Below are 19,179 nucleotides of genomic sequence, written 5' to 3' on the forward strand. Positions count from 1 at the left end.
AACAAGCGCTCCCCAGGCAGATGGAGCGTCCGGGCTTCTCCCCAAGCCTAGGACCAAGATCGCAGCGTCTTTTCCTGAATCTCAGCCTCCTACGGAGTTTGGAGCCCCGCGCAGGGATGGCCTGCCGGGAGAGGCCAGTGCTGGCCCATCAGGAGCAGAGCCCACAGCGAGGCAGACCCACTGGTCCTCGGACCCTCTGCCTGGTGTTCGCGTCCTGCTGGTGTGTGACAAAACCCCACAGTGCACACCAACTCCACCACACCCCGGTGAGGGCCACCGGGCTGTGGTGGCCCCTCTGCAGGCCTGCGCTGCCCTGGCTACTGTGGCCTCCTGGGTGTCCCCGCTCAGCATTTCCAGCCAGCTGCAACTCACTGCGGGCTCTGTTTATCATTGTAGAGAAGCCATTTTCAAGGGAGCTGAAATAGTTGTTAAAATTAAGGCAAAGAATGTCCACTCCATCGGACCCCTTCTTTTCCCGCATCAAAGGCCCCACCCTCCTCAGGTCACAGCTCTGGGGGAGATAAGGCCAGGCGCCACATGACAGGGACACATGGGGCCAGGAGTGAGCCCGCGGCTCGGGGGCGTGCACAGCTCTCCTGGGCGAGAGGCACCTGCTGGCTGCGGGGACACAGGCTACTTGGGAGGGTTGAAGAAACCCAGTCCCGTGAACCCGACAGATGATTAGAAGAGAGAAAGAGCCACAGAGCCCACGGGCGTCTCGGGGCCACTTGGGGTCGAGTCCACCAGGTAATGAGCTGAAGAAAACCTTCCACTCCCGCTGACGGCCCTTGGCATCTGGAGTCTGCCTTGCGTCACTGTGACAACCTTAAATACGTGCAGGCAGAGCCCTGGGGGGACGTGAGAGGCGGCCTCCACACAGAGCTGCGCTGTTCCTTCTCCAGAGAACTCCTGCTCCGGGGGCCTTGTTTCCTGTGGACGCCCCCACCCCTCTTAAATATAGAGGGCACCTGTGCAGGGAGTGCTGGCCTCCAAGCCGCCTGGGGCCCTGCAGGCTGGGGCAGACTGTGGACTGGGCTTCTGCAGAAGCCCGTGCTCTCCACCTGGTCCACACAGGACTGAGGCGGCTGCAGAACGGGGAGCAGAATGGTCCACTGTTTCAAAACTTCGTGTACCTGGACTTGGTTCCAAGCAGGTCTGGATCTGGTTCAGAATGCAGCCTTGACGTTGCTCAGCACCAGCTCAGGGCGGGGAGGGCAGGTTACCCCCAGCACAGACTTTTAGGTCATTTGCGGTTTCCGGGGCAGGGAAGAACCCGGCCCTTGGAGTCTGGCTTCAAAGCCCAGCTCTGCCATTTGGGAGCTGGGCCATGGTGGACAGACCCTCCCCTTCTGGCTCCCTGTCCATCTTTGAGAACGTCTTCCTTCATAGAGATGTGGGAAGGCTGAGAGGCAACAGGAAGGGACCCTGACTACTGGAGGGGACACCGCAGGGCAGAGCGGGTGCTGGACATTGAGCCCTGGGCCGTGCAGGGGCCTGAAGCCTGCTGGGCTGCTCACTTGCTATCCAGGAGCCTCGGCCACAGGCTGACCCTCTTTCCATCTCAGAATCTGCCTCTGAAGAGAGGCGCATGTGAGGCACCACAAAGCGTTCAGTCCCAGGATCAATCTGGCCACGACTCGACTCCTTAAGGCCACTGGCCCAAGTTAGAAGCCAGGCCACTGAGAAAAGCCGGTTGCAGGAGGCGCCTCCCTGGCCTGGGAGCTGTGGCTGCACCGAAGCCGTCAGTGGGAGCTGTGGGACGTGCCCTTCAGGGAGGCTGGGAGGGCCCAGTGGCGCGTGGTGGGGTATCCCACTGCTCCTAGAGTCTCAGAAACCCGTGGGGCAGCTTTGTGAGACCCTGTGGTCCTTCTGACAGCCATGGACGGACCCCGGAGGCGCCGTGTGGGGCCTTGCCACAGAGCAAGGTGCTGACGCAGGGAGTTCAGCTTTTAAAGTAACCAATGGAAGCCTCCACCCTGCAGCTGATCTAGAATGAGAGGAGTCTGAAGAGCACAGGGCCTCCCTCCCTCCCTCCCTCCCTCCCCTCCTCCCTCCCCTCCCCTCCCCTCCTCCCTCCCCTCCCCTCCTCCCTCCCCTCCCCTCCTCCCTCCCTCCCTCCCCTCCCCCTCCTCCCAGGGACTCAGTGACACTGCACCAGCTCCAGAGCCTTGGGGGGCCATTGGGTGTTGCCTTGGAGTGTCTGTGTGTGTGCACGGGTGTGCACTAGCATGCCTGGGTGCTAAACACACACCCAGAGTTCTGATTTCTGTTTGCACAAATGCGAGGCACTCTGAGTGGCCTGTGGCTGCGTCGCCAGCCCCGGCCTTTCCCTGTGAGCAGGTCACACTCCCTGTGCCCTCTGGGGCAGCTTCGATGGAGTCCCCTGGTTTGCAGGTGCCATTTCCAAGTGCTGCACAGCTAGGCGTCTGCCAGCCTGGGGCCAACCCTGGCAAGGCCATAAAGATGCCACAGCACCTTCATTTAGGTGGCTGCCTTGCTGTGGGGCAGGTGGGGGCACAGGCGCTGGCCATGTGGGAGCCAGGAGACCAGGGCTGGAGCTGGCCGTCATGCTCAGCCACCTGGCCCTCGAGTGGGTTTGGGAAGGATGAGGGACCCAAGAATTCAGTGCACCCCCCTCTGAATACCGGGTCTCACAGGGGGGCTGCTGGGCCAAGCCACAGCAAATCCAGAGCAATTTAGGCGGTGGGTGGTCTCCGGTCATCAGGCAATTACGGGAGGCCGCCTCCCCCAGACCCGCATTTACTCAGCTGCTGCCGGAGCTCAGGCCCCCGGCTCCTCATCGGTCCTGACAGCTGTGGGGCCTTGGGGAGGAGCACCTGGGCCCCCAGGGCAGGGCCGGGGCTGCCCACAGTCTTTCCTGGTGAAGGAGTGACCTTGGCCCCGTGGAGGTGGTGGAGCAATGGCAGTTTCCCTGAGGGCAGAAGAGCACACTCTGGGCCTGGCTGGAGGGACCCCGTTCACACGGGGACAAAGGCCCCCAAACAAGCTCCCCACCTTCCTCAAGCGCGTGAGTCCCCTTGCTCCTGTCCCTGCCTCCTCCTGTGTCAGGGGTCGCAGGGATTTTACGCCAGTCTTTTTACCTTTGGGTTGTGGGGTGGGTGGGGGCTGCTCCTCCGGAGCTCCTATGTGTCTCAGGGGTCTTGAGCCTGCCACAGTACCGGAGCGAGGGGTCCTTTCACCCTGCCACCGGGGAGAGGAGGGAGGGGGACAGTCTCCAGTGTGGGCGGGGCTGTCTACGGGGGTGCAGGGACACCATGGGCGTGTGCCACTGCCCTTCGGGTGCTTGGTGGTGTCCTGCCAGGTCCCCAGGTGATAGGAGCAGCGTGGGGGATCTGAGAGACTAACCAGGCCCCTGACCACCCGCCAGAGAGATTCCTGAACTGGGCTGCCAGACTTAATGAGGTAAAAACACAGGATGCCCAATTAAATTGAATTTCAGGCAAACAAGGTATTAGTTTCCCGTGTCTGCTGTAACGAGTCACCAAACTGGGGCTCAAAACAGCAGATTCTTTTCTTGCACTGTCTGGAGCCCTGAAGCAACAAATCAGGGTGTCTGCGGGGCCTGGCTCCTTCAGAAGGCGCTGGGCCCCTTCCCTCCTCTCCCAGCTTCGGGGCGTCCTTAGCACTTCCCTGCCTCCGTCTCCACGTGGCTCCTCCTGTCTTTGGCATGTGCCGTTCTGAAAAGGACACCAGTCCCTGGATTTGGGGACCCCTACTCTAATACTCCTCATCGTAACTACAGACACCCACAGACACCCTATTTCCAGGTCAAGTCTCATCCCAGAGTTCTGGGTGGGCATGAATTTTTTGGTAAATATTCGTCAGCTCATAATAATGACTTTTTCTTAGTTTTATGATCATATACTAAAAATAATTCTTTTTTCATCTGAAATTTAAATATTGCAAGAAATATACTGAAAACAATTCATTTTTAATTGAAATGCAAATATTGAAATCACCAGAGGCTGGGACCTATTATTGCTAAAAATGATTTGTCTGGCAGGGCTCCTCCCCAGGCCCAGGGCTTCGGCCCCCCACCTGCCGCTCCTCCACCTCAGGTCGCTCCTCCTCCTCAGGCCACGTTCCCTCCAGACAACCCAGGAGTGCCCACTGCCTACTGCTCCCACTCTGGTCCTGCAGGGTGCACGGGCTCAGATTTTGGAAACTGAATAACGCTGAAGGGGAAGGAAGTGCCGCAGGGAGGTGAAGCAGGATTCCCCGGGGCTCTCCTATCAGCAAGGCCTCCCGAGACTGTCCTGGGGCAGCACAGGCAGCCATGACCTGCTGGCAGCACCGAGAAGCACTCACCAGGCAGTGCCGTCCACTGCGGGCCTCGAGCAGACACAGACGCACAGGCCTGCTCTGGTCCTTGAGGATCCACGCCGGCCACATCGCAGGCCGTGGGGGACAGGGCACAGCAGGTGCACCCAGCCATGCAGAGCCCCAGGCAGCCACCGCCACACCCACTTCTCACCGGGCAGTGCTACGGTGTCCCTGTCCGCACTCCGAGGCCAGAGCATCGTCAAGTTCACGTGGAGCTGGGCTCAGCCCTCGACCTTGCCTTTTCATCACACTGGCGGTGCCAGGCGAGAGTTGGGGTCACCTGGAGCAACAGACCAACAGAGCGCACCCACAGCTGTGGGTCCTGAGGCTGGCGCACACCACCAGAGGCTGGAGAGCCCCACAGTGGCCGCCTGCAGGCTGCAGAGCTGGGAAACCTGTAGCTGAGAGACACTGACCCACGGGCCAGTCATCCCTGGAAACCGCCCAGGCACACCAGATGTGTGTGCCAGCTGGCTGGGCACCTCCTGAGGCAGGCAAGTTGACAGCTGAGAGCCACCGTCACCTGCTCTGAGATGCTCCTGAGTCACTTCTCGCCACCAGGCGGGAGGAAGCGGAACCCCACGTGCCTGGGAGGACCCAGAGCCCAGGCGGTGAGCAGGGACCCAGAAGCCTGGGAGACCAAGCCTGGGGCCTTCCAATCATCTCCATGGTGCCTTCTGGAACTTGGTGCTGGGCTCTGAGATACTATGGACACGGGGTCAGCAGCAGCTGCTCCCTGTGCTGCCATCGTCCATGTGCCCTCCCTGCAGATGCATGGAGGAGGCGGGTGGTCAGCCACGCTCGCGGGATGCCAGTCTTCCAACACTCTGGGTCAACAGGCAGATTGAGCCTCCCCAAGCCCCACCAGAGCCCAGCATCTGCCATGCAGCCTGGCTGGAACCGGCTGTGTCCTCCCCCTGGAAGGCTGTGGAGGTACGGAAGCCAGGAGACTGCCCACCCGACACCCCTGGCCTCTGAGACTGAGATTCGCTTGCAACTCCTCCAGTGCTCCAGTCACTCGGGCTGAAGTATGGCCTTGGAAGAATGTTCCCACAGGGGACTCGGGCCCGGATGCCCACTGCCCTCTGGGAAACGTAAGACTTCAAATATGGTTTGACTCTTGGTGAAGATAGAGCATTCGTGCCTGTGGACAGACCCAGGCTGTGCGTGTGCCATAGGTCGTGGGCCATGGGCCGTGGGGAAGGAGGCATCCAGGAAGCCTGCAGCCCTCTGCTCTTTGGGGACCCCTCTGGAGCCATGCAAGTGTCTGCTCTCGTCCTCACACTGCTCTTGGCCTGAGTCAAAGCCCGTGCACAGCAGCAGTTTTCACGCCTGTTCTCTATAAATGCTCCTTTCGAGGTCTGCAGGTGAGGGTCCTCCCCAGGAGAGCCGTTCTTCGACCCGGGGAAGGGGAGGCCCTGAATACCCAAAGTGAAGAGGGCCGGGACGTCAGGAGACCCAGAAGAGGGCAGCTCTGCAGCCAGGGAGACTGGGTCCAGGCACCGCCGCGGCTTCCTGGCGATTCCCTGTCCAGGCTGAGGGGCTCCCAGCACCTTCCTGGGTTCAGAGTGTCCTTCAAGACAGCTGGTCCCAGCCCTGGCTCTCAGGGTCTCAGCCCCTCCCTGCCCCTCCCCAACCCTGGAATGCCCACTGGGAAAGTTGCCACCACACTGCGATGCTCACTGCGATGCTCACTGCGATGCTCACTGCGATGCCCCTGCTCACGCACAGCTGTGGTTCCAGGTGTCCCCCGCCCTGAGTGGAAGCTCCTGGACAGCGGCTGACCGGGCAGCTCACCAGAGCTTTCCAGAGCCTGCAGTGGAGTGGCAGCCAGTTCTCCATCAGCTTTGTTATTTAGCCATCTACATTTTGAAGGATCCCAGAGATTAATTAAGAGTGGGGGTCTCCTGGGAGCCCCAGGTCCAGGGGTGCTGTCTGCTTACTCCGGGAGGAGAACCTGCAGCCGAGCCTGGGGAGGGGAGCAACCGGCCCAGCAGCAGGTGAAGGACAGCGCGTCCATACCACATGCCGCCCGCCAGGGACAGCTGCTCACAGGGCACTGGCTGGCTGGTTGCTGTCCCACCTCTGGGGTCACTTGTCCTCAGAGAGTGGGCGGCTTCTCACATTTCTGGAGGCCAGAGTCTGAGATACAGGTGGGCAGCTGGTTCCTCTCAGGGCCTCGCTCCTTGGTCTGTAGAAGCCACCTTCTCTCTGATCCTCCTGGGGTCACCCTGTGGTGTGTGCCCGAGTCCCCGCTGGTCACATTGGACCTCATTTAGCTTCAGCCAGCTCTTTAAAGGACCATCTCCAAATACAGCCACATTTCGAGGTCCTGGTGAGGGCTTCGCCACGTGAATTCAGGGACGGGGTTCAGCCCATTGTGAACACCAAGCAGAATGTCACCCTGCGTCCACGACGTGCAGGCCGCAGCCCAGCATCCTGCCCTGCTGGCCACCAAGGAGGAGGAGGCAGTGAACAGAGCCAGCAGACAGGTTGCGATGAGGCCAGGGCCTCGGGCGGAGCCTTGAGCAGCGGTTGCCACTGTGGAAGCTGCGGCCCCCGGGGAGGCCTGACCCCAAGGTCGCATCTGGGCCGAGGCCAGAGAAAGGCGAGGCTGGCTGGGGTCACCTGGGGGAGCAGCCAGCTGGGGTGACAGTGAGTGGGGGTCATCAGTGGTACTGTGCCCTCCTGCTGGCACAGAAGGGGGACGGGAGGCAACGGAGGGGCATCCGCGAGGGCGCAGGGCTGCAGGCCGTGGAGGGACTGGGGATTTGACCTCAGCTACTGCTGTGAGGAGCCCCTCCCCTCGGCATTTGGCCCTAGGAAGCAGGTGGAAGATGTGAGCGCCCCTGCTCCGGTGGCTCGGGAAGCCTGGCGTGTGCCCCGGAGCCTCTGGATCTGTCAGCCAGCCCTGCAAGTGCAGCTCGGAAGGACTGGGGCAGGAGCGACGCCCCAGCTGGTCTGCAGCAGGTGACTGATCCAGACGTGGCACACTGACAAGTCAGTTCTTCATCCTTTGATGGCCACGAACTTCACAGTGTTGTAGCCAAGGCAGAACAGTCACCACAGCAAAGCCGCGCCTCGGAGCTGGGTGCAGGGGCCCACGCCTCTAATCCCAGTGGCTGGGGAGGCTGGGGCAGGAGGATGGAGTTCAAAGCCAGCCTCAGCAACAGCGAGGCGCTAACATCTCAGTGAGACCATCTCTAAATAAAACACAAAACAGGGCTGGGGTGAGGCCCAGTGCACGAGGCCCCTGAGTCCAACACCCAGTGCCCCTCCCCCTGAAAAAAATTCCAAAACAAAACTGGGCCCTGGCCTGGGCTGTCAGGTGTCCTCTGCAGGGTCTGCTGGAAGGGCCCTGGCAGCCACAGTGGTGCCCGGCTGCTGCGGAGCCCTGCCTGGTGCAGGAGTTTAAAGAGGCAGAAGTTCACTCCTTGCCGTTTGTAGAGCTCAGCTGACTCTGGTTCTGCCCTGGGCCTCAGGCCTGGGTGGCCACTGCCTGGGGAGCCCCTCCCACTGGAGGCTGATGCCCACGTGTGGATGGTGCCAACGCCAGGGCTGCCCCGCCACCCGCTCTGCTGTGATTCATGGCCCGAGCAGCCAGGGCAGGCTCGCGGCGCTGCTCCTGGTCCCAGCTCGCTGGAGGCAGCAGAACGGCCACGGGAAGTGGTCTGGGCGGCTTCCTGTGGTTCCCCTCTTCCTGGGGATGGGGGATCTATTTTTAGAAGTGGCCACTGCCGTGAAGGTCCAGTCGGCTGGGGGACGTGACAGGGACTTGTGGTAGCCATGGCAGCTGCCCCCAGCTCCACACCAGGCTGGGGTTGAGTGCAAGGCCACTGTGCCCCTCTGCAGGGGCGAGAGGGTTTGTCCAGTCCAGCTGATGCCCCAGCGATGACCATGAAGGTGTCCTTGTGTTGGAAACAGATGGCTGCTCCATGGGAGGCCATGTGGCTGTCACACATGACGTCCACCTGACCGCCGTGCCCCTCTGAGCAGGATCCCGCATCCAGCGCCTTGGGGATGACCTGACTTCAGACCCCACTTCCTGCCGGTGGCTTCTCATGCTGGGGTGCGTTCCCCAGGAGCAACTCTGCACAGAGGTTCCCAGCATGACTTATTTGGAGGTGGCCCCCACCAGGCAGGGCAGGAAAGCCACCGCAGTTCGTGTGTCATGCCACCAGCTGTCAGGCTGGACCCCAGCAAAGGACTGGTGACCGCAGCTCCCCTCAGCCACCCAGCTGCTCTAGCGTGGCTGGACCTGGCCTGGTGGCCGGGGCAGTGGTGAGGAGTGACGATGCTGAGCTCTGGGGCTCCGAGGGTGGTGCTGGGACCCAGCGGAAGGCAGGTTCCTGGGCGGGGGACCGTGGTAGAGAAAGCTGCTCTGCCCACCCTGTCCACTTCCAATGCCCCGTGAGCCTCGGCCTTCCCGTGTCACTTACCCCTCCTGCTTCATGGTTATGAAAAGACTGAACTGTTTGAACCTTGTCAAACTACAGTGCCATCCACACCCACAGTGACAGGGACACCAGCCGCCCTGTGCACTGTCCCAAAGGCTGCCCATGAAGTGTGCGAGGGAAACATGGACAGGGAAAGACCTTGAAGGGGGCCGTGGAGGAGAATCCACAGGGCAGGGAAATCGTGCCGGGTTTGGAGGATGGATATGAGTGGGAGCATCTGATGTGAAAAGCAAGCGTGACGTGGCTATGCTTACCTGGGACAGCATTCAGTGAGCACCTACTTTATGCAGGGGTTTCCTTCACATCAATCGGGCCTTTGGACGACTCACGTTAGCTGAGCACGAGGAGGCACAGTTGCTTCACCTTGCTGGTCTCCCTTCTCCAAGGCAGAGGCGCTAGGCTCCGTGGCCCCGTGAGGCAATGCTGGGATTCCAAGCCAAGAGGCAGGTCTGGGGCTGAGCTCCTGGGCTCTGCTCCGCAGTCTGTGCCTGGCCTGCAGATGCACAGCCACTGAGCCCCCACCTGGCCCCCAGGGAGGGGGGAAGCCGTCCCTGTAGCTCCTTGGTGTAAGTGCTCCTTCCCTGCTCAGCGCGACCCTCAGGGCGGGCCAGCAGGACTCAGGAGCTCTGGTCGCCTGCCTTCCTCATCTGACTAAGTGACCAGCCAAGGAGAGGGAGCTGAGGCTCTCCTGCTGGAGGTGACCGGGGCGCCCGTGCAAGAGCACTTGGGGAACTCCTTGTGGGAATGACGGGCGTGGCTCAGGGCTGAGGTTCTGTCCCTCCAGGGAGCGGCTCCTGCCCCACCTGGAAGGTCGTCCTGCGGGACTCACAGCAGGTGCTCCTGGGTGGCAGCAGAGGCAGTGACAGGAGTCCTGGGCTCTGGGGACAGCGTGGGGCTCCGTGGCTGGGGTGGGTTCAGGTTGGGGGACACACAGGGAGTCAGGCGGACATCTGGCCGTGGTCCTGTGCACCTGGGCAGGGCAGCCTGGGGACCACCGGAGCAACCTCATCCTGAGGCTCTGGCCTGGCGCTACCTGCTCTGTGCCTCCAGCAACTAGTGCAACCTGTCCAACAGCAAGGCCAGAATGGAGTGGGGTGGTCAGAGGGAGGCTGGAGAGGGCAGCACCGAGAGGGCAGGGCACTGCAGTGGGGGAGCCGTGGAGAAGGATCCACAGGGCAGGCCAGGCCCCAGACGCCGAGGGCCAAGGTGAGATGCTTGCTTGGACTTCATCCTGCAGGTGGCCAGTGGCCAGGGAGGCCTCTCTTCAGTGCATGGAGTGATGGGAACCCAGCGCCACAGGCGTCCGAGGCCAGCAGGAGGCTGAGAGTGAGCCCAGGTCAGCTGTGCCCTCCCTGGGCTGAGTCTAGCTCGTCCAAGGCCTCTGGGGCTGTCGGCCAGCATCCCTTGCAGGCACGGGTCACGGGTGGGTGTGTTCAGCTCACGTGAGCGGGGACGCGTGTCGAGGCCTAGAAACGTGTGCCCTCCCCCAGATCGGATGGAGAGGCAGGGGCTCGGGGCTCAGCACGAGGGGGAGGCCACTCGGGAGTCGTGTCAGCCAACACCAACCCCCAGTCTATTCTCCGTGCCCGGCCCGTACTGGGGAAGGCACCGTTCCCTTGCTGGGTGGTGCTGAGCCCCTCCCTGATGCCACCAGCTCCCCGGGACTCTGAGAGGAGAGGGAACCGGCCCTGGGGCTCACTCTCTGGCATTTCTCATTCCTCCTACCAGGCCCCAATCAGGTTCCCCAACATCCCTCTGCAAGTTGCTTTCATTTAAAGATGACACGTCAAAGAGCGACGTTTGGTTCTGATGGCCATGCTGGTCTGCTGCAGGGGGATGTCTGAAAGGGCTGCCGGGCTGGGCTGGGGCTTCTGAGGGAACACGGAGCCAAGGGGCAAATGCAGGGACGGGGACCAGCAAGCCCCGAGGCAGATTGGCCGCCAAGAAGCAGCAGCCGGGAGACCCCCACCCGTGGGTTTAGTTCCGACCACAGCCCAGGTGAGCTCGGGGCTGCTCTTGGCACACGTCGGACAGGAGAAACGGCTGCTTCGACCCTACCTCTTCCTCTAGCAGTGTCCCTCTTAATCTCCTTGTGACCCCTTTTTCTACGTCCTAACCCTCCGTCCAACCCTCTCATGTGGAAGCTGCGTCCTAGGCTGGCCGTTTCTGAGCTCCCAGCAGCCTCTGAGCCACCGATGGCCACACGGCCGGCCCCTGTCAGACGGGAGGCACTTTCCCACCCCCACACTCAGCAGAGGCACACGCATGTATGACACTTGTGTGTGCACATGTGCAAACGCACTTTGGGGCCTCGGGGGTAGAATGTAAGTCACAGCTCCCAGAGGTCTCCCGGGCATTCCAAAGCCCAGAGTGCCCTGGGAGGGAAGCCACTGGGCAGACGCAGCTGGCGCACCCCCGGGCAGGGGCTGCAGGGCGGCTGTGGAGCCTGGGGGGCCGCGGTTATTACCCGAGCATGTTATAAACAGGAGTCTTTTTTCTGTGGGCACCGGCTCAAAACTGTCTGCTATAAAACTCTGTGTCCCTGTCCCTGCTGACTCACTTGGTGGGACTTACAGACCCAGATGCCAGCTGACCTGCAGGACCCTCCACTGGAAAATACGGGCAGATCCTTCGGCTCTCGCGTGAACCCCAGCAGGGACGCAGCCAGATTCCCTGTGCTCCAGGGGACCCTCGGCCCCCGCGGTGTCCCTGTGACCCCGCGTGTCCACAGCTCTGCTGTGACAGGAGGGGAGGCCCCAGCTCAGCACCTCTGGGTTTTAACAGGGGCAGTCTTGCCGTGTGTCAGGGGGGAGGTGAAAATCCACCTGGTGTCCCCGCCGAGTCCTGGAGGCCACGCATGAGCTCAGTTCTCGGGGAGAGAAACCCTGGGCCGAGGTCTCCCGGGCACTAAGAGCTCTGTCACCCGACTCTGCCTCTCTCCCCAGAGTCCCTGGTTTTCAGCAGAACCGGGGGGTAGATGTTGGCTGGGCAGCAGCTCCAGCTGGGCATCATGAACCGTCACCCCGTGTCCCCTGTTGGCCCTGGGTCTCCACCTGGCTCTCCGTGAGCAGGGCCGGCAGGGAAACCTGCTGCCTCTGGGAGGGCGGGCCTGCTGTTGGCCATGGCTTCCAGAGCGCCCCCTCTGGGCCAGCCGCAGGGTTGCACGGACTGCACCCCTGGGACCAGTCCAAGTCCGTGAATGGTAGCAGTGGGTAGCTCTGGGGTGGGACACTGCACGGTGGCAGAGTCCTTCTGGGAGAGCAAGGTGGCACTGCTTCCTGAGCTGGCCACTAGGGGCTCGAAGCCGACCTTCAGAGGGCACGTCTCACCGACAAGAGACGGGCCTGCGGACCGTGGTGGCCTGCAGCTCTGCAGGCCGGCCCTCCACGCTGACCCAGCCTCTGCAGCCCCTGCAGCCCGGGCAGTGCAAAGCTGGGCTGGGCAACGTGGCCCTGCTCCTCGACTCAGAGGGCCTATGGGGACCCGTCACACTGACACCAAGCCCAGGGCCCGGTGAAGGGACTTTGAGAATTCACCTTGCAGAGGGCTGACTGTCCTTTAGGACCAAGTTTTCCAGATAGCCAGGTGGCACCAAGCCCACCTAGGAGGCTCTGCCCCGGCTCCCGGGCACAGTGTGCTGGGAAGAGCCAGCGCTGGAGGCCCGAGCAGGGGTCAGAGGTCAGCGGTTCCGCCTGGTCCTCTTACTGTGATACTTTCCAGTTTGATCAGTAATTTCTCAGACTTTTCCCCTAGTGCTTCTCAGGCTGCGGAGCCCCAGGTGCTGTTTCCTTCCTAACCCTGAAGCCTCTTGTGGAGCTAAGTAGTGTCTGTCTACAGAGAGAGGAAATGACCCGTGCGGGTGCCCACTGAGAGGGGCACCTAGACACTGGGTGGGCCCGGTGCAGAGGGAAGAGGCGCCTTCCTGGAGGGCCTCTCCAACCAGGGGAGGAGTGCAGAGGAGGAGAGGAGCCCGCCAGCCTCGTAGGGACCTGTCAGGGCGCAGTGTCCAGCGAAAGAGCTGGCACCCCATGTATAGGTCTCCAGAGAGAAGCTGCCACGCAGGTTTGGCCCCACGGGGTCTGGCAGACCCGCCTCCAGCTCAGCTTTTCCGTCTGACCCGCTGTGGACTGGGGCCTGTGTTTGTCACTGGACCTGTGGACAAATCAACCCGCCCCGTGGGGTGGGGAAGCGCTCAGGGCTCAGCCTGGAGCTTGGGGCCCAGAGCTGGTGCCCGTGGTGGTGGCCGCTGTCTTCCCACGGTAAGAGGATGGGAGGCCTCGCACCTCAGGCCCCCCCGTCCTGCCCTGCTGGGCCCCGCATCAGGACTCAGTCCCGGGAAGAAGCCTGGACACAGAGGCGGTCCTTCCCGGAGCCAGGGTGCTCCCGGGGCAGGAGCCCAGCGTTTCTGCAGGACGTGCTCAGAGGCAGTGGGGGGAATAACTGATCAGGTTCTGCCTTCTTTCATTTTTTGCCATTTAAAATGTTTTAACTTCCAACTCAACACATAAAATGATCTTCAAACTGTGTTTTGTGATGATGAAGTCACCCAGGTGCAGGAAAGCGCAGCTCACGAGCGCCTGTCACCAAGGCCCACAGGAAGCCGTGGCACAGTGTCCAGAGCCGCTGCACAGGGCTCCTGGGGCCGTCACGACCCGCGATCCCACTCACCACAGTGGTGACGGCCATTCTGTTCCCTCTGTGCCGGTCGGTTGTGTCTTCTCCAAAGTGTGCGTGTGGGACGTCTGTGACCGTGGTTAAAGAGCAGCACATCTTTAGCTCACATTCCTGCCTCGCTCCCTCCATCGCGGGGTGGGGGCCTTCCTGCAGAGGTGGGCCTTCTCCCCCCAGGCTCCCAGGGGCCATTAGGAAGCCTGCTCTCCGAGTGACTGCGCAACGTGTCCGGGGCAGTGGTCCCTCAGTTCATTCCAAGTACCTCTCAGGGACTTTCAGTGGCATTTTACAGACATGGACCCAGGCACCGGGAGGTGACGCGGTTTGCCTGGAGTCACACAGCTCAGAAGGGGCTGAGCTGGAATGTGACCTTTGCGTTTCTAGGACAGCTCTTTCATTGACCCTTGCTGTTCCTGGGGATGACTGAAAGGTTCCTGGGGACCTCACTGGTGGGAAGGCAAGCTTTCAGGAGAAAGGCGGGATCCCTCTCCGTACCCTAGAAACCAAGGGCAGCCCTTTGTCCCTCCCCTTTGATGCTCAGCTTTCAAACAAATGTGTTTGGACGACATTTGAGTTAAAAGAAGGTAAAGAGAGAGAATCTCGCCAGCGTGGGTAATGCACACGGCCCGTGACCAGGGATCCCCCTCGTTGTCTCCAGGCCTAACCTGGTTTCCTCCCAGCTTCCCGCATCTTCACTGCAGGAAGGAAGCCTCAGGCCAGCTCGGGGGCTGCAGCCAGCAGAGACCTACCCGTACCCCGCCTGCGAGGGGCCCCGGTTTTCCCACATGAGGGACTTGGCGACCTGTGCACCAGGCTCCCAGGCCTCGCGGGTGTGGAGACGCCCCAGGAGCAGTTTACTCTTAAAGAATCTTGGAAGGATCTTGGCACTTGGCCTTGTGTGGCCCAATGCCTCAGTATTTATCAAATTGGGTCATTTAAAAATATTTTATCTGTTGGTTTATTTTAAAACAATGAGTCCATTTACATTAGCTGGAAAAATATACTTTTATTTTTAAAAGTCATCTTAAACAAAGGCATCCGTGTGCAGAGTGGCTCTGCTTCGTGTCTCTCTCCTCCAGTGAGCCTGGCCAGGTACGTGGGAGGTGGCGGGAAGCTGGGCTGGCGGGGTTTCAGCCTCTCCCCGTGTGGCTGCGGCTGCCCCTGGTCGCCTGGACCGGTGCTTCTGGCAAACATGGGGACGGAAAGCAAGGGCTGGGGAGGGCTCTGCGGGACCCTGTGAGGCGTTCCCAGCCTCAAAGGGCAGTTGGAGACGAGTCCAGCGCAGGGATCTGGCTACAGTTCAATGCACATGCCACATCCGGGCAGGGTTTGGAAGGAGCCTGCTGTCACTGTGACCCTGGTGACAGCGGCGTCTGCCTTCCCACCAGACCTCGCCAGCAGACCTGGGCCCACTTGTTGGTTGGGCTGGAGCAGCCCCAGTCCATTTCTTGTCTTCCACAAGTGGTGAGGGCTGCTGCGGGTGGCTTGTACCGGGAGTGGCTACTTAGCTTCTCTGACCTGTTCCACACCCGCCGTGGGGGGAACACAGCTCCCGTGAGGGCCTGGTGAAGGTGAGGAGGGAGTGCCTGTGCCCCTCGGCCCCGCTGGGGAGTCAGCCTTCCTCTGAGATGGCTGCTCAGAGACACCTCTCCCTTCCACCGACTCCTTGGCCACCCAAGTGCCCTGCTCACTGACTTGTCCCACGTGGGACCGCCTCGTGACAAGCTCTCTGGGTACTCGCTCTGCACCCAGTGGACTGGACGGAGCAAGGGAAAGGAAAGCAGGCATGCAGAGCTGGCGGGGACAGCCAGAGCGCGAGGTGCCAGGTCCCTGTGACAAGCCAGCGAGTCAGGCTGGGGGAAGGGGCTATGGTTGTCTCTGGGACCAGGCACGCGGGCGTCCGCGAGGGAAGAGCACAGGGAAGGAGGCTGTTGTTACAACTGCTATTGATTATTGCAACTAAGCTGGGCCATTTTATCCCAGTAAATCTCAGAATAATGCAATTATAGGAGATAATCTGGAATCGGGCACCGCAAAAGAATCCATTCATTTGAAAGAGAGGCTTAAAATAATCTAAAAGGCACCCATCTTCTTTATTTTCCTACCAGCTCAAGTTTCACTTCCAGTCTGTCCCCTCCAGCCCCAGCCCTCTCTTCCCAGACTGAAGGAAGGCCTGCCTCGCAAAGCGGCAGGGCTCCGAGCGTGGACCCCGCCTCAGCTGAAGTCCTGGGTGGGTGGGAGCGGAGCTTCTCCTCGCTTTTCTCTCTCCTTAACCAGGGAGAGTTCTCTGCAAGTTCTGCTTCTGCAATTCTCTCCCCATTTTAGAATCTTCCAATGAGATAATCAACTTAGCACCTCTTTGGGGAGTAATGAGAGGCGATGGCCAATAAAAATAGGGGGAAAGCCCGCTGTCAGAGTATCTGCGTCCTTGTAGGTCACTTCCTTAACCCACTCTTGTTTTGGAGACTTAGAGAGTCCATTAGCAGAGCCATCTGCTGACTTGCAGGGCGTTTTTAAGTTTTAATTTTTTTTGTGACTCAGAATTGTTTTAGGGCAAGAAGCGTGGGAGGGGGCTTCCTCTGGACTCCACCCCACACCCTGCTAGAGCGGCAGCGGACACTGGCCAGGGCTGGGCCAGCTCCAGGGACACACTGCTGAGCTGGAGGACGGGCTTCTGGTTACCAGAGGATGCTGCACAGACAGAGAAACTGACTCAGGGGCTGCTTTTACTCTGGCACTGTCCCTTAGCTGTGGACTGTCCCTTTGCAGTAAGTGGCTCCTCAAGACTCATTCCACCCAGGAGGAGGCAGCCTGTGCGCCAAGCTGCTGCACGTTCCCGAGACTCCCACTGTCACCCGTTGGGTTCATCCCGACCTCCCGCGTACACCCGCTTCCCCGGGTGGCCAGCAGGAGCCTGCGAGAGCTGGACGTTGCTTCCTCCCTTGCCCACATTCATGCAGAGGAATGAATGACCTCGAAGGGCCCCTTGTGCTGCCCAGCGTGTTTTCCCAGGTAACAGGGTGTTCAGTCACCTCTTCTTCCAGGCTCCATGGCAATGCCACCCCTCCTTATGGTGGTTGCTCCCACACGTGCCCAGGTGGCACTGCCAACCGCATTCTGTCCTAATGGCTGCAGCAGCCCGTGCTTGGCTCTGCAGCTCTGTGCTCCTCATACTCTGGGAACGGTCAGGTAGGCCGGCCCAGGGCCTAAGCCTCACTCTGCAGCCTGCTCTGAACAGCACGTGGGTGCTCGCTGACCTGCACTGGTTGCCAGGCCCTGAGAAGAGCCCCTTGGGCGTGGAGAAGTGCCCGGGACTGGCTGGCTGGCCCGCAGACGGCTGCAGCTCCTGCAGCTCCCGGCTGTCTGTCTTCTCTCTCCCTGACGGGGAGGGTGGGGGACTCTGCAGGCACATGCTGGAAGGGCCAGGGGTCCGCGTCCCCTTGCCTTAGGAGTCGGTTCAGGCGGCAACATTGAACCTGCCCTGGGCGGGGGCTCCCAGGCCAGAAGGAGGGGGTCCGTGGCTGCTGGAGCTCATGGAGGACCCCGGAGCCTGCCCTGCTCTGCCTGCACTAGGACCTGCCCAGGCCTGCTCCTGGTGGCCGCGTGGGGAACTGCAGCCAGCTCTGGGGGCACTTGCCGGGGCCTGAGGCCCGGAGGCTGCTCCCCTCCAGGGGTCTTCATGATGCACCGGCCTCTGCCGAATTTCCTCGAGTAAGCAAGTGAACAAGGGAGAAATTCAAAACACCTGGCGGCTCAAAACGTGATCATTAAAACAAAATGCTGCTAATAAAGATGATAGCGGGAAAGATGGGATCCAGATGAGCCGCAGCGGCCGGTCAGAGGACAGACTCGCACCCTTTCTTCTCTGCCTGGGGAAGGGGACCGGCCACAGTCCAGTCACTCGGTGCTCTCTTCCAGCGTCCTCGTCCCACGCAGAACAGTCGTCACCATCAAAATAACAGTTGTCACACTGCGTGCTCCCTGGGCACTGGGCATGTGGTGGCCACGCTGTCCTCCCGGGGTCATAGGAGGGGCGGGCAGTGCCCTCCGTCCTTGGGCTGCGTTTCTCGGGAGGCTCACGGCTGCGCCTGAGTCGCGAGCTCCTATTCTGGGGGTGGAAGGGGCGCCTCCTTTTTCTAAGCGAATGCTGAGGTTCATCCTCTGTGGGTGGACATCTGGGAGTCCCTGCCAGGGTCCATCCAGCAGGCATGTGCTGTGCTCACGTGAGAGCAGAACTGTGGACTGTCCAGAGCGAGGCGTCCCCAGGAGACCTCTGGGGCTCCCTCTGTCCTAGGCTCTTCCCGCCGAACGCGAGCTCCCGGAGAGCAGGAGGCCTGAAAGAGCCATGCTGGGGTGCCGGGGGCAAGGGACGCCTGGGCAGGGAGATGCAGGAGGAGCAGTGGCCGCTTCCAGTGACCACGTGGTGAGTCTGTAACGGCTGACACCACAGAGCAGGGCCAGGCGCTGGCCATCTCCCACCCTCATCTGCCCGGAGCCAGGCCTGCCTCTGTCCCTGTCCCCCAGATGAGAAGCCGGGGCTGACGAGGAGCCGGCCGTGGCAGGAACTGAGAGTGCAGGTCCATGGGGTGCTGTACCCCCTTGGGACCACGTCCCCGTCCTTCCCCTCCCTGTGAGCAGGGCAGTAGGCTGTGGCTGAGGGCCCGGGTCCCTCATTATGGCTCCACTCTGGGTCCCCTCCAAGGGTGACAGAGGCTGGGACGCGAGGAGGGTGGACTTGCTTCTCCTGAGGGGAGGGAGGCTGGGGCTGGCGTGGGAGCTAGGGGGAGGAGGGCACAGAGGGCTGGACGGCAGCCTGCTGGGCCCTGAGCCGAGGGGCCACACGTTCCTCTCTCGGAGGCCAGAGCTTTCTGCCTGGAGGTGGGAATCTCAGGGGATCTCAGGTCATCATCTCGGTGGCTCTGGTTAGCCACATACCAGCCTCGTGTCCCCGCTGTGAGGTCCGCCTGCGCAGTGGTAACAGCTCCTACCCGTTCCTACCTGCTATTGTGAGTAGCAGTGGAGCTGCGGCTGTTGGCTCTGGGCATATTTTCTGTTTCTTAGGGACCACTGGGGACTCCAAAGTGTTTATTTATACCCCTTGGTCATTCATTCAATATTCATTTATTTGTGGCCCTAAGGATGGAACCCAGGACACTGCCAGCTACATCCCAGCTCTTTTTGTATTTTATTTTGAGGCCAAAGTTGCTGAGGCTGGCCTCTAACCTGTGATCCTCCTGCCTCAACCCCCAAAGTCACTGGGATTACAGATGTGTGCCACCGTGGGGGGCTCTGAATATCTTGTTACATCTGTGAATATTTGCCTGAATGTAAACAAAATTGAGGAATTCTTTAAAACATCGATTTATTAGTTCATTTGGAATAATATTCATTATACGCTGATATAAATCACGTTTTTAGTAAAAAAGCAACTGTGTTTTCAAAAAGCAGTCATGGAGGCCCGACCTCCCTGTGTCTCCCTCAACAAGAGAGAGGCGTCTCTGTCTTCTCCACGTAGTCCTCTGTGGCTCTGCTTGTCCTGCAGCGTTCGGTCAGCTCCAAGCATCGTGGAGCATCTTGGGCTCCTGAGACCCCTCAGGGTGGTGGGGTCTGCAGGCGCTGGCCTCCTCTGCGACCTCTGCTGTACGTGACCTTGCTGTGCAGAGCCTGTGGTGATGGGCGTCTGCAGGTCAGGTCTATGATGAGGGAT

This window comes from Callospermophilus lateralis, chromosome 18 (assembly GCF_048772815.1).
Source record: "Callospermophilus lateralis isolate mCalLat2 chromosome 18, mCalLat2.hap1, whole genome shotgun sequence".
NCBI lineage: Eukaryota > Metazoa > Chordata > Mammalia > Rodentia > Sciuridae > Callospermophilus > Callospermophilus lateralis.